This window comes from Pseudophryne corroboree, chromosome 6 (assembly GCF_028390025.1).
Source record: "Pseudophryne corroboree isolate aPseCor3 chromosome 6, aPseCor3.hap2, whole genome shotgun sequence".
In the NCBI taxonomy this organism is placed as follows: domain Eukaryota; kingdom Metazoa; phylum Chordata; class Amphibia; order Anura; family Myobatrachidae; genus Pseudophryne; species Pseudophryne corroboree.
Genome location: NC_086449.1, coordinates 59,596,199 through 59,608,498, shown reverse-complemented (window position 1 = coordinate 59,608,498; position 12,300 = coordinate 59,596,199).

The following is a 12,300-nucleotide window of genomic DNA, read 5'->3' as shown; positions in this document are numbered from 1 at the left end:
GCGGATTGGCCACAGGGTTCACAGGGAAGATTCCCGGTGGGCCGGCGCACATGTGGGGCCTGTTTTGTTTGAGGACATGTGGTCCTTTTTATAGACATAATGAATAAGACAGTCTTGAGGAAGTCCCGGGTTTTACGGGACGAAACGCGTTGACGTCACCCTTGTCGATTGAGCTGACATCCTTGAGCCACGGACAGCTACAGCGGTTTATCGTCCAGCTACTTGCGGCTGCTTCATTGATTATAACAACGGTCATTATCTGCACACGGGGACAAGTCGGATGAACAGCGGTGGATGGCTGTTCCGGCTCCATTTCATCCTGCACGTGTGTACTTCAGTGTGTTGGACGCGGCGGCTACAGACAGCCTAATCATCAGTGCGGGTATCTCCAACTGGGGAAAGGTGTGCCATCCATCCCGCGTGTCAGTAACAGACACTGACACAATCACGATCGGGACACTGTGGAGCTACTTATAGGGTGAGCATACACCGGACATTTCACCATTATTTCGGTATATAATCCCGTTGAATCGGGTAAATTACCTAACGCACTGTCTCCTGCACCGGGATGCTGGGATGCCAGTAACAGGTGAATTATCACTGCCAGTAATCAACTATATAGCAGGACTTGGTAATTTAGATTGTGTATGCTCACAGTTTGTAGCAATTCCACTATTATTTATTACAATACGTGGCTGCCGGTATCTAAAGAAATAACACTGTTACTAATGAGTATCTAATACGCTGAGTGCACTAAAATCTTGACTCTGGTCCAAGACGGACTTTTGGATGTTTAGCTCTGTTTGTGATTATATATAATAATTTTTAGTATATGTGTACAGCTGTTTCACAATTGTTATCAAGTGTACATTTGTTCATATATGAATTTAGTAAAAACTTTTTATTAAAAGCAAGTTTCTCAATTATTCAAGCATTCAATGAATCCAAACATAATTTATACATTTAGGTGGTAATTAAATTATTAATTGTCAGTACATCAAGCGCATATAGGCCCTCATTCCGAGTTGTTCGCTATTTTTTTCGTTCGCACAAGGTATACGCAAAATTGCGAATATCCGCCTCCAACGTACTTTTGCTAATTTGTCCGCAGTATTACATAAAGTGGGCGTATGCCAAACGACATCGCAGTAATGCGAAACCATCGCATTAACACAAACCTCATCGTAAAAATACTACAGATGTAGCCACCTTTATCTTGACTGTTTCTCCGCCGAGACGGGCGTTTAGTCACGCTAATGCGATAGCTGAGTTTAATCACAGGCAGGCGCGTTGAGGCGATCTAGATACTCATCATGCATTACACATCTCCACCACTGTGTGGCTAATGCTCCACTAATCCAGTACTTTCGATCGTACAGTATAGCGGCGGATTGATCTACAGCTCTGGCAATACTGTAGGCGTAACGGGAGGCGGTGGAAAAAGTATGGAGTACTGTATGTGTATGGAGACGCAACTACAGTAATTGTGTAAAAGGAAGAATGTACAGTACAATGTATAAACACTGTGCTTTTAAAATATATGAGCGTCTGAGTTCGCTAATGCATAATGGGAATGGAGGACTAGCAGAAGGCGGAGGAAAACACCGTGCTTTACAAATGCGAGCGTCCGAGTCCTCTAAGGCATAAACCAACAGCAATGGGGCGGGGGCCGGGCGCTGTTTGCAGTACTTTCACACATGAAATTGGAAATCTCTCATGAGGCGTCGTGGGCTAGGGGTGAAGGCTCCCACCTCCCTCGCTGGGGGTCCAGGGTTCGAGACCTGATGTGCTTTCTTTCTTTTTTTTTTTTTTTTTTCTGTAATAATGCACTGTATTATTTTATTTACATTGTAAGACAGTCAATGGAAGGATGCACACAGGTTTCACATAAATCAAAGTACATCTGCAGGAGCGATTCTTTACGCTAAATGCAACCTACAGTACAGTACTGTAAGTGAGCAAAACAGTACTACAGTGGGCGTTTGTGTATTGCACATGACCTGCATTCCCTCCCTGTCTACTGCATGATCTGTGCAGGCTCCCATGGGGGAAGGGCAACAGGCTAGCAGGAGGCGGAGGAAAACACTGTGCTTTACAAATGCGAGCGTCCGAGTCCTCTAAGGCATAAACCAACAGCAATGGGGCGGGGGCCGGGCGCTGTTTGCAGTACTTTCACACATGAAATTGGAAATCTCTCATGAGGCGTCGTGGGCTAGGGGTGAAGGCTCCCACCTCCCTCGCTGGGGGTCCAGGGTTCGAGACCTGATGTGCTTTCTTTCTTTTTTTTTTTTCTGTAATAATGCACTGTATTATTTTATTTACATTGTAAGACAGTCAATGGAAGGATGCACACAGGTTTCACATAAATCAAAGTACATCTGCAGGAGCGATTCTTTACGCTAAATGCACCTAAACAGCGGGAATGAAATGAGTGTATTCTGACGCTACCAACTGAGCAAAACAGTACTGTAGATCTTCAGCGTTTGTGTATTGCACAGGACCTGAATTTCCTCCCTGTGCAGGCCCCCAGGGGGGATGGGCGATGGGGGTAGGGGGGAGACGATGGAAAATACTGTGCCTTTGAAATGCAATTACATGAGCGTCCGAGTACACTACGGCATACTGTAAACCAACACCAATGGGAAGGAAGTGCCAACCTTATTTTTAATGTGTTCCCGTGACATTCACTGTAACATTTTTTTTTTCTCTCCAATACAGTACATCCAATGGAAGGATGCACACAGGTTTCACATAAATCAAAGTACATCTGCAGGAGCGATTCTTTACGCTAAATGCAACCTACAGTACAGTACTGTAAGTGAGCAAAACAGTACTACAGTGGGCGTTTGTGTATTGCACATGACCTGCATTCCCTCCCTGTCTACTGCATGATCTGTGCAGGCTCCCATGGGGGAAGGGCTACAGGCTAGCAGGAGGCGGAGGAAAACACTGTGCTTTACAAATGCGAGCGTCCGAGTCCTCTAAGGCATAAACCAACAGCAATGGGGCGGGGGCCGGGCGCTGTTTGCAGTACTTTCACACATGAAATTGGAAATCTCTCATGAGGCGTCGTGGGCTAGGGGTGAAGGCTCCCACCTCCCTCGCTGGGGGTCCAGGGTTCGAGACCTGATGTGCTTTCTTTCTTTTTTTTTTTTTTTTTTTTCTGTAATAATGCACTGTATTATTTTATTTACATTGTAAGACAGTCAATGGAAGGATGCACACAGGTTTCACATAAATCAAAGTACATCTGCAGGAGCGATTCTTTACGCTAAATGCAACCTACAGTACAGTACTGTAAGTGAGCAAAACAGTACTACAGTGGGCGTTTGTGTATTGCACATGACCTGCATTCCCTCCCTGTCTACTGCATGATCTGTGAAGGCTCCCATGGGGGAAGGGCAACAGGCTAGCAGGAGGCGGAGGAAAACACCGTGCTTTACAAATGCGAGCGTCCGAGTCCTCTAAGGCATAAACCAACAGCAATGGGGCGGGGGCCGGGCGCTGTTTGCAGTACTTTCACACATGAAATTGGAAATCTCTCATGAGGCGTCGTGGGCTAGGGGTGAAGGCTCCCACCTCCCTCGCTGGGGGTCCAGGGTTCGAGACCTGATGTGCTTTCTTTCTTTTTTTTTTTTTTTTTTTTCTGTAATAATGCACTGTATTATTTTATTTACATTGTAAGACAGTCAATGGAAGGATGCACACAGGTTTCACATAAATCAAAGTACATCTGCAGGAGCGATTCTTTACGCTAAATGCACCTAAACAGCGGGAATGAAATGAGTGTATTCTGACGCTACCAACTGAGCAAAACAGTACTGTAGATCTTCAGCGTTTGTGTATTGCACAGGACCTGAATTTCCTCCCTGTGCAGGCCCCCAGGGGGGAAGGGCGATGGGGGTAGGGGGGAGACGATGGAAAATACTGTGCCTTTGAAATGCAATTACATGAGCGTCCGAGTACACTACGGCATACTGTAAACCAACACCAATGGGAAGGAAGTGCCAACCTTATTTTTAATGTGTTCCCGTGACATTCACTGTAACATTTTTTTTTTCTCTCCAATACAGTACATCCAATGGAATGAAATCAAAGTACATCTGCAGGAGCGATTCTTTACGCTAAATGCACCTAAACAGCGGGAATGAAATGAGTGTATTCTGACGGACTGTGCATCTTCGGTATTTGTGTATTGCATAAGACCTGTGAAGGCTCCCAGGAGGGAAGGGCGTAGGGCAAGACAGTGGAAAATACTGTGGTCAAAGAAAGGGCATATTTAAAACTAAGGGAAACTGTCACAAAGTACAGTAACTACAGTACTGTACGTTGAATGCCTGGAACGCACGACGTCTGAGACGCACGACGTCTGAGGCGCACGACGTCTGAGACGCTCATTGAGCATAAGGACGGTCATGGCTGCTGTACGGGACCGTCCCTATGCTCTGGGTGAGCTGCGTCTCCTCGTTCGCTGGCGGGACAGAACTCTCGCCAGCAACGAGGAGAAGGTGAGAGCTTATAGGAGGGCCAGCAGGGATATCCTCCGGACTTACAACCGGAGGAGAACGGTGAGGTCACTCCAGAGGAGATGGAGTGACCTCGTGAGGAGGACCCCACGACGCCTGCAGGCCATAAGGGATTGTAAGTACAGTACATTACTGTAGATTACTGTACTTTAAGTTACTGTAGTTACAGGTACAGTACATTATAGCAGGGGCTGCTGTAGCAGCAGGTATCCGGTCTATACAGCACTGTACAGTATTTGTGGTAAACAAATGGTTAAACAAGGACCAAACATTAACCCGGGTCAAAAGGTCAATTTGTTTTTTTGCGTCGACCTAGATGGTGCGGCTTTTGAAATTGGTTGACACCAGTTACTGTAGGTTGACATGGTCGTTAAGTTGACATGGAAAAAGATCGACATGCGTTTTACAAAAACAATTGTTATTTTTTTAAACTTGTGTATATACAGTAGTTCTTTACAATCCACGTGGTCTACGATTGTGCAGTGTACAGTATCATGCAGTGTACAGTATATGCAATGTATCACAGTGTATCGTGCTGCGTAATTGCAGCGTGTCATGCAGTGTACATTCAGTATATGGTATTGTGCAGTGAGTGTAATGCATAGTGAATCACATCGTGCAGCAGAGCCGGCCTTAGGCATAGGCAAACTACAGTAGGCAAATGCCTAGGGCATTTGCTATGCTTAGGGGCACCAGCAGCTTCTGCTGATTAAAATGATATGCGGCATGCCTATATTTTGCGTGACTGCGGCTGTATCTGTATCTGGCTAGGGCCAGCACTGTCGTGCTGTGTACTGTATACACATGTGGTAATTGCAGTTTTTTGTGCAGTGTACATTGTATCATATTTTGCAGGGAAATGTGCAGTGTAATGTGCAGTTTGTCATATCACGCAGTGCATACACTATGCAGTGTCGTGCAGTGCATTGTGTGGTTTAATTACAGTGTGTCGTGCAGTGTGCAGAAATTTGTGTTTCAGATAGTACAGTGTTCTAAGGGATGTTACTTTGGCAGAAATTATTCTAAGGGATGTTACAGTGGCCTGATGTGTTCTGACGTGCATTACTCTTGCATAATGTGTTATAAGGTTCATGACTGTGGCAGATCTCTACTTTGTGACGTAATGTGGATATACTACTGCACTACTGTGACGTACAGTACAGTAACGTGAATAAGGTGCTCTACTGTGTGACACAACGTGAATCAAGGACAGTACTGTGACGTGAATACGGTGCTCTACTGTGTGACACAACGTGAATCAAGGACAGCACTGTGACGTGAATACGGTGCTCTACTGTGTGACACAACGTGAATCAAGGACAGCACTGTGACGTGAATACGGTGCTCTACTGTGTGACACAACGTGAATCAAGGACAGTACTGTGACGTGAATAAACTGCACTACTGTGACATGACGTGAATAAGATGAATTCAGGTGAGTGCTGCATCATCTGTCATGGAATCAATTTATACTGTAATGAACAGTACTGAGATGGTTAAGGGTGGGAGGGCTGCATGCTGATGTGTGTCATAATGTTTATAAGGGCAATGCTAATGTGTGTTACAATGTCTATAAAGGTAGTGTTCTGTCTAATACCCTGGACCTACTGTACTGTAGCGATACTGTAAGTGTACTGTATGTCACATTTAGAAATGTCCCCCTTAAGTTTTGAAGACAGTACAGTACACTATGCCCTCCTGAGTGATTAGGTGCAGGGTACTAGAATGAACAATTCCATTGATTGTGATGTCATAAAGATGCTGTCAATGTTGAATTTCATTGACTGTACAGTATGCTGCCATTATACTGTATATATATTTTTACAGGGCTGGTAGCACGACGGCACAGGAGGCGGAACAGGCGCCGCCAAGCTGGTAAGTATTGTCAAATACAGTAGTGTACAGTACATAGTGATTTCTATAGTCCCACCCCCCTGTCCTGACCATCACAGATAACTCGCTGCAATCCGGATGGGAGAGAGGGTGGGACACTTCCTGTGCGATCTGGTTGCCCGTGATGTTAAGAATGTCTGTTTACAAAACTAACTGTAAATATTAAACACACAGTATAATTAACATTGTAGATAGCTGAATACCCGTGCTGCGCTACGGGATGAGGATGGTAAATTACAGTGATAGTTGTTTGTTAATTTACGTTTGACAGCTTCACTTACAGCACTGTTATTTGTTTTCTCGCAGTACCACCACCACCACCACCACCACCACCCCACCACCACCACCACCACCTGCGCTGCCAGGTATTGTGTAACGAGAATTCTGGTGCGACTGTCATCGTTACACTACTGTACATGTGTCCTGGATACTGTATAGTACATGTTACAAATTGACAGCTTCACTTACAGCACTGTTGTTTTTTTTCTCACAGTACCACCACCACCACCACCACCACCACCACCACCACCACCACCACCTGCGCTTTCAGGTATTGTGTAACGAGAATTCTGGTGCGACTGTCATCGTTACACTACTGTACATGTGTCCTGGATACTGTATAGTACATGTTACAAATTGACAGCTTCACTTACAGCACTGTTGTTTTTTTTCTCATAGTACCACCACCACCACCACCACCACCACCACCTGCACTGCCAGGTATTGTGTAACGAGAATTCTGGTGCGACTGTCATCATTACACTACTGTACATGTGTCCTGGATACTGTCATACAGTATTTGACCGGTAATTCTTTCATTTACGGTTTACAATTATTTATATACGTAAATGATGAATGTCCCTGTGCATTGCTCCCTGGCCTGTACAACTTATCCCGGTGTATTTTAAAATGTATACCATCTCTCACTCCATATTTGAGCGCTGCCACGTGCTGGGAGTTCACGGTCGGCGGCCATTTTGTCAGGTTGCTAAGCGATCCAGCTCGGTATACCGTAATGTGCATAGACCTCGCTTATCCCAGTGTAATTGAGCTAGGGGATTGTGACGCTCCTTCAGCATTGCCCCCTGGAGTGTGAAATGTATGCCATACTGTATCTCACTACATATCCGAGCGCTGCCACGTGCTGGGAGTTCACGGTCGGCGGCCATTTTGTCAGGTTGCTAAGCGATCCAGCTCGGTATACCGTAATGTGCATAGACCTCGCTTATCCCAGTGTAATTGAGCTAGGGGATTGTGACGCTCCTTCAGCATTGCCCCCTGGAGTGTGAAATGTATGCCATACTGTATATCACTACATATCCGAGCGCTGCCACGTGCTGGGAGTTCACGGTCGGCGGCCATTTTGTCAGGTTGCTAAGCGATCCAGCTCGGTATACCGTAATGTGCATAGACCTCGCTTATCCCAGTGTAATTGAGCTAGGGGATTGTGACGCTCCTTCAGCATTGCCCCCTGGACTGTGAAATGTATGTCATACTGTATCTCACTACATATCCAAGCGCTGCCACCTGCTGGGAGTTCACGGTCGGCGGCCATTTTGTCAGGTTGCTAAGCGATCCAGCTTGGTATACCGTAATGTGCATAGACCTCGCTTATCCCGGTGTAATTGAGCTAGGGGATTGTGACGCTCCTTCAGCATTGCCCCCTGGACTGTGAAATGTATGCTATACTGTATCTCACTACATATCCGAGCGCTGCCACGTGCTGGGGGTTCACGGTCGGTGGCCATTTTTAGTGTGCATAGAACTCGCTTATCCACATAGGCCCCTGTGTTTTTAACTACTATATTGAGATGCACATTTCTAGGCCTACAGTATTTAATATACAGTAAGCAGCATTGTTGTTAGGCAATAATTGAAGAATTTACATACAGTACTGACATGTACTGTATGTAATGCTTGTACATCATGTCAGTCGACCCTTATGCTGTACACTACTGTAAGTCTCACAGGGCCCATGCACTTCCAAGGAGGGTTATTTACTGTACTGTATCTGTTTCATACAGGAAATTAATTGCAGTCCATAACACTGAAGTGGTATTTTCAGTACTGTACAGTATACAATACTTAAATTTGAACATCAGGTACTGGATAGTAAACATGTACAGTATTAACTTCTATCATAAAACTCTTATGCATTTTCAGATGTGTAAATTTTAGACTACAGTATTCACAAATGTTTTTTCTCCATACAGGAATTATAGTTGGACAACATGCCAGTAACTATCAACAAAACGATGAGCAAGATAATCGCCAACATGAAAAAAAAAAATAAAACCATCAAAGAGATCCATGCATGGCTCAAGGAAAGTGGCATTATAGTCACTTTAGAAACGGTGCGCTATCATGCATTCGAGAGAACAACGCCCAGATTTGTATTTCCTACAAAATGCACATGGTACGTACTGTACACTACTGTAATGTTTAAATGACTTGCTTTATACCATAAACAATTTTTTTGAAATAAAATAAAAACTTCATCAATTGTAACTGTGATTGTGCTGTTCATGAATTCATATTTTTCATACTGTATTGTACTGTAGGAGAGTGCAACAAATTGTGGAGGAACTAACTCGTGAGGATGATGAGCGTACTGCTCTGCAAATAAAACGAATTCTCCATTCCAAGTATGACCTGGACATATCGGCCACCAGCATCAGAAGGATGCGACGGAAAATGGGATGGACCTTTGGCGCAACAAGGTAAAATACTGAAAGCAGTATAAACCATACAGTAAATGCACTGTTAATAATCCCTTGATACGTGATATAATAATGCCATAAATCATTATACAGAGTGTGTACTTTATACTATATACAGTATGTGTGTGTGTATATACTGTATATATTCTATCCCAAAAGAGATACCTACTGTATAGGCACTCAGAGACAGCAATGAAGCATTGCCGGCTTATTGTGATGATTACATACTGTATACTGTGTGTGTGTGTGTATGTACAGTATGTATATATATATTACTCTGTATGTACCTTAATGTACTGTATGTACAGTTTAATGTATACAGTAGGTATATAATACAGTATACTGCACATACAGTCTACTGTATATACAGTAATCTGTAAATCTGTAATTTCATAACTGTATCTGATTTCATTATTTTTGGCTCTTCACAGGATATCTCCAATGATAAGAGATGTGAATAAAGAAAAGAGAGTGGAACAGGCACGGCGATGGATTGAGAGTGGTGAAACATTTGATGATGTCATTTTCACAGATGAATCGTCTGTTGCCCTTGAGCGGTTCTCCAGAATGTCATTCAGGAAACGTAACCATATCTCTTTAAAACCACGCCCAAAGCATCCATTGAAAGTCCATGTATGGGGAGGCATATCACGATTAGGAGCTGGTCCCCTATTATTTTTCGAAGGTACAGTACTATACTTTATTCTGTGCCTGTGTTCTGTAAAAATACATGCTGTACTGTAGAGTACATGTAACTGCACAATAAAAGGAGTTGCTTATTAATGAACAACATTTTTTGATTTCTGTAGGAATCATGGATAAGAAATTTTTCCAAGAAACAATAGTAGAGGAATGTATGGTGCCATTTGTGAATAAATATTACCCAACTCACCATAGGATATTCCAAGACAATGATCCTAAACACTCCGCCTCAGCCAAATTTATGGAAGAGAAAGGTATGAATTGGGAACGCACACCACCAGAGTGAGTATTCTTTCAACAGTGTACAAGTAAAATTTTGGATAGCGCTCTAGTACTGTAAAAAAAAATTTTGTTTAATAAACAGTACAATATTGTATGTTTAATTTTCTCTATTTACTGTAATGTAATTAATTTTTTCTATACGATTTTTTTTAATTTTTATATAGATCACCAGACATGAACCCAATCGAATTAGTGTGGGCTCAATTGAAGAGGTACGTTAGGAGTGTTGCAAAGCCAACAACAAAACAGCAACTGGTGGATGGGATAAAGAAATTTTGGCTAGAAGTACTCACACCTGAACATTGTAATAATTATATAAATCACCTGTATAAAGTATTACCTGTTGTAGTCGAAAGAAATGGTCAAGCCACAAATATGTAGTTCTGTACTGTATTTTCTGTTTAAAATTTTAAATTGGTGCATTATTAAAAAAAATTATAAAATTGCCTTTGTCTGATTATTGCATAAACTAATGTAGAATATTATACAGTAGTAATGTTATTGATGTGTATGAACAGTTATTTTCAGTTTTATAAGTCCTGAATAAGAGTACTGTACATTTTGATCAGTGCAGTACATGGAATCGGATGTTGTAATACTTTTTTTTTACATTAATATTGATGTTTTTCCAATAAATATTCAATTTTACAGTATGGTACGGTACAGTACATGAGGGTACCTGTACAGTATGATACGTCATTATGGGGGAGAAATACTGTATCCACTAAATGTACAGTAAAATGTTTTTTTCTTATTACAAACACACAAATGCATCTCAGATGGAAATATGCTATACACAGCAGACAGCTTATGGTGACAGAACTTCCCTACTGTATCCCCACCCATAGTCGTGGTATATTTTAGATTGCCTAATGAGACACTCCTGCAGCATTGCCAATGATTCATGTAAAACCTGTGTGCAAACAGTATCTGTATTGAATGCAAAGTACAGTAAGAGTACAGTATACAGTATTATCAGAGCCAAACCTGACCAACATGATGCCCTAGGCTAGATTTTGGCTGATGCCCTCTTGCACAGATGCTACGTAGTTCCGCCTCTAACCCTGCACCCCTTTCCCAGCACCATCACCCATTTTGGCGCTCCTACCCCCTATAATCTAAATAAGAACAATGTGCACATTTAGTGCCAGCCCAAAACAGTGTACAGTATGTTCTTGCTGGGAAGGGGCATGGTAACACAATAATACCCGAAGATGAAATGACACAACACAGTACTGCAACTTTATTCACATTATATCATGCAGTGGTGTCTCTTATTCTCATGACATCATATCATAGTACCACATTACTCCTAACAGTAATGCCCCTTATTCACATTACACCCCACCACATTCATCTTTATTTACATTAGACCACAGGTTCTCAAACTCAGTCCTCAGGACCCCACACAGTGCAGGTTTTGCAGGTCTCACAGAATCACAAGTGAAAAAATTAGCTCCACCTACTGTATGGACCTTCTAAAATGTGTCAGTTAGTAATGAATACATCTGTGCACTTGCTGGTTTACCTGCAAAACATGCACTGTGTGGGGTCCTGAGGACCAAGTTTGAGAACCACTGCATTAGACCATGCAGTAGTGCCCTTTCCTTATGTTACACCAGAAAATATTGTAGTACACCTTATACACATACAGTACAGTAATGCCACACATTAGTAATGCATTTCATATTTAAATTTTCTGATTTAATTTCATAGAGCCGCAGTCACTCACAGAATATAGGCATGTACTGTAGCATCTCATTTTATTCAGCAGAAGCTGATTATTCCCGTTTGGCTAGTTTGCCGCCTCTGTACAGTATATTACAATAGAAAAAAGTTATAGTGTCAGTGAAAAAAGCACCTCATGACAGATACTGTACACAAGCTCATGTCTAAATACTGTATACTGTAAGCAGTGACATTAAGGGGTACAGTACTGTATATGCAATTGCGGTCGAATTCCGGCAGGAATACGGAAAAAATGGACACGGGATCCCCCATCTTTTTAGAACCAGCACCGGGCTCTGCGCCTGGTCCTGGTGCAAAAAATAAGGGGGACAAAAAAGCGTAGGGGTTCCCCATATTTTTTGAATCAGCACTGGGCTTTACTAGCTGGACAGATAATGCACAGCCGGGGGACACTTTTATACCGGTCCCTGCGGCCATGGAATTAAATA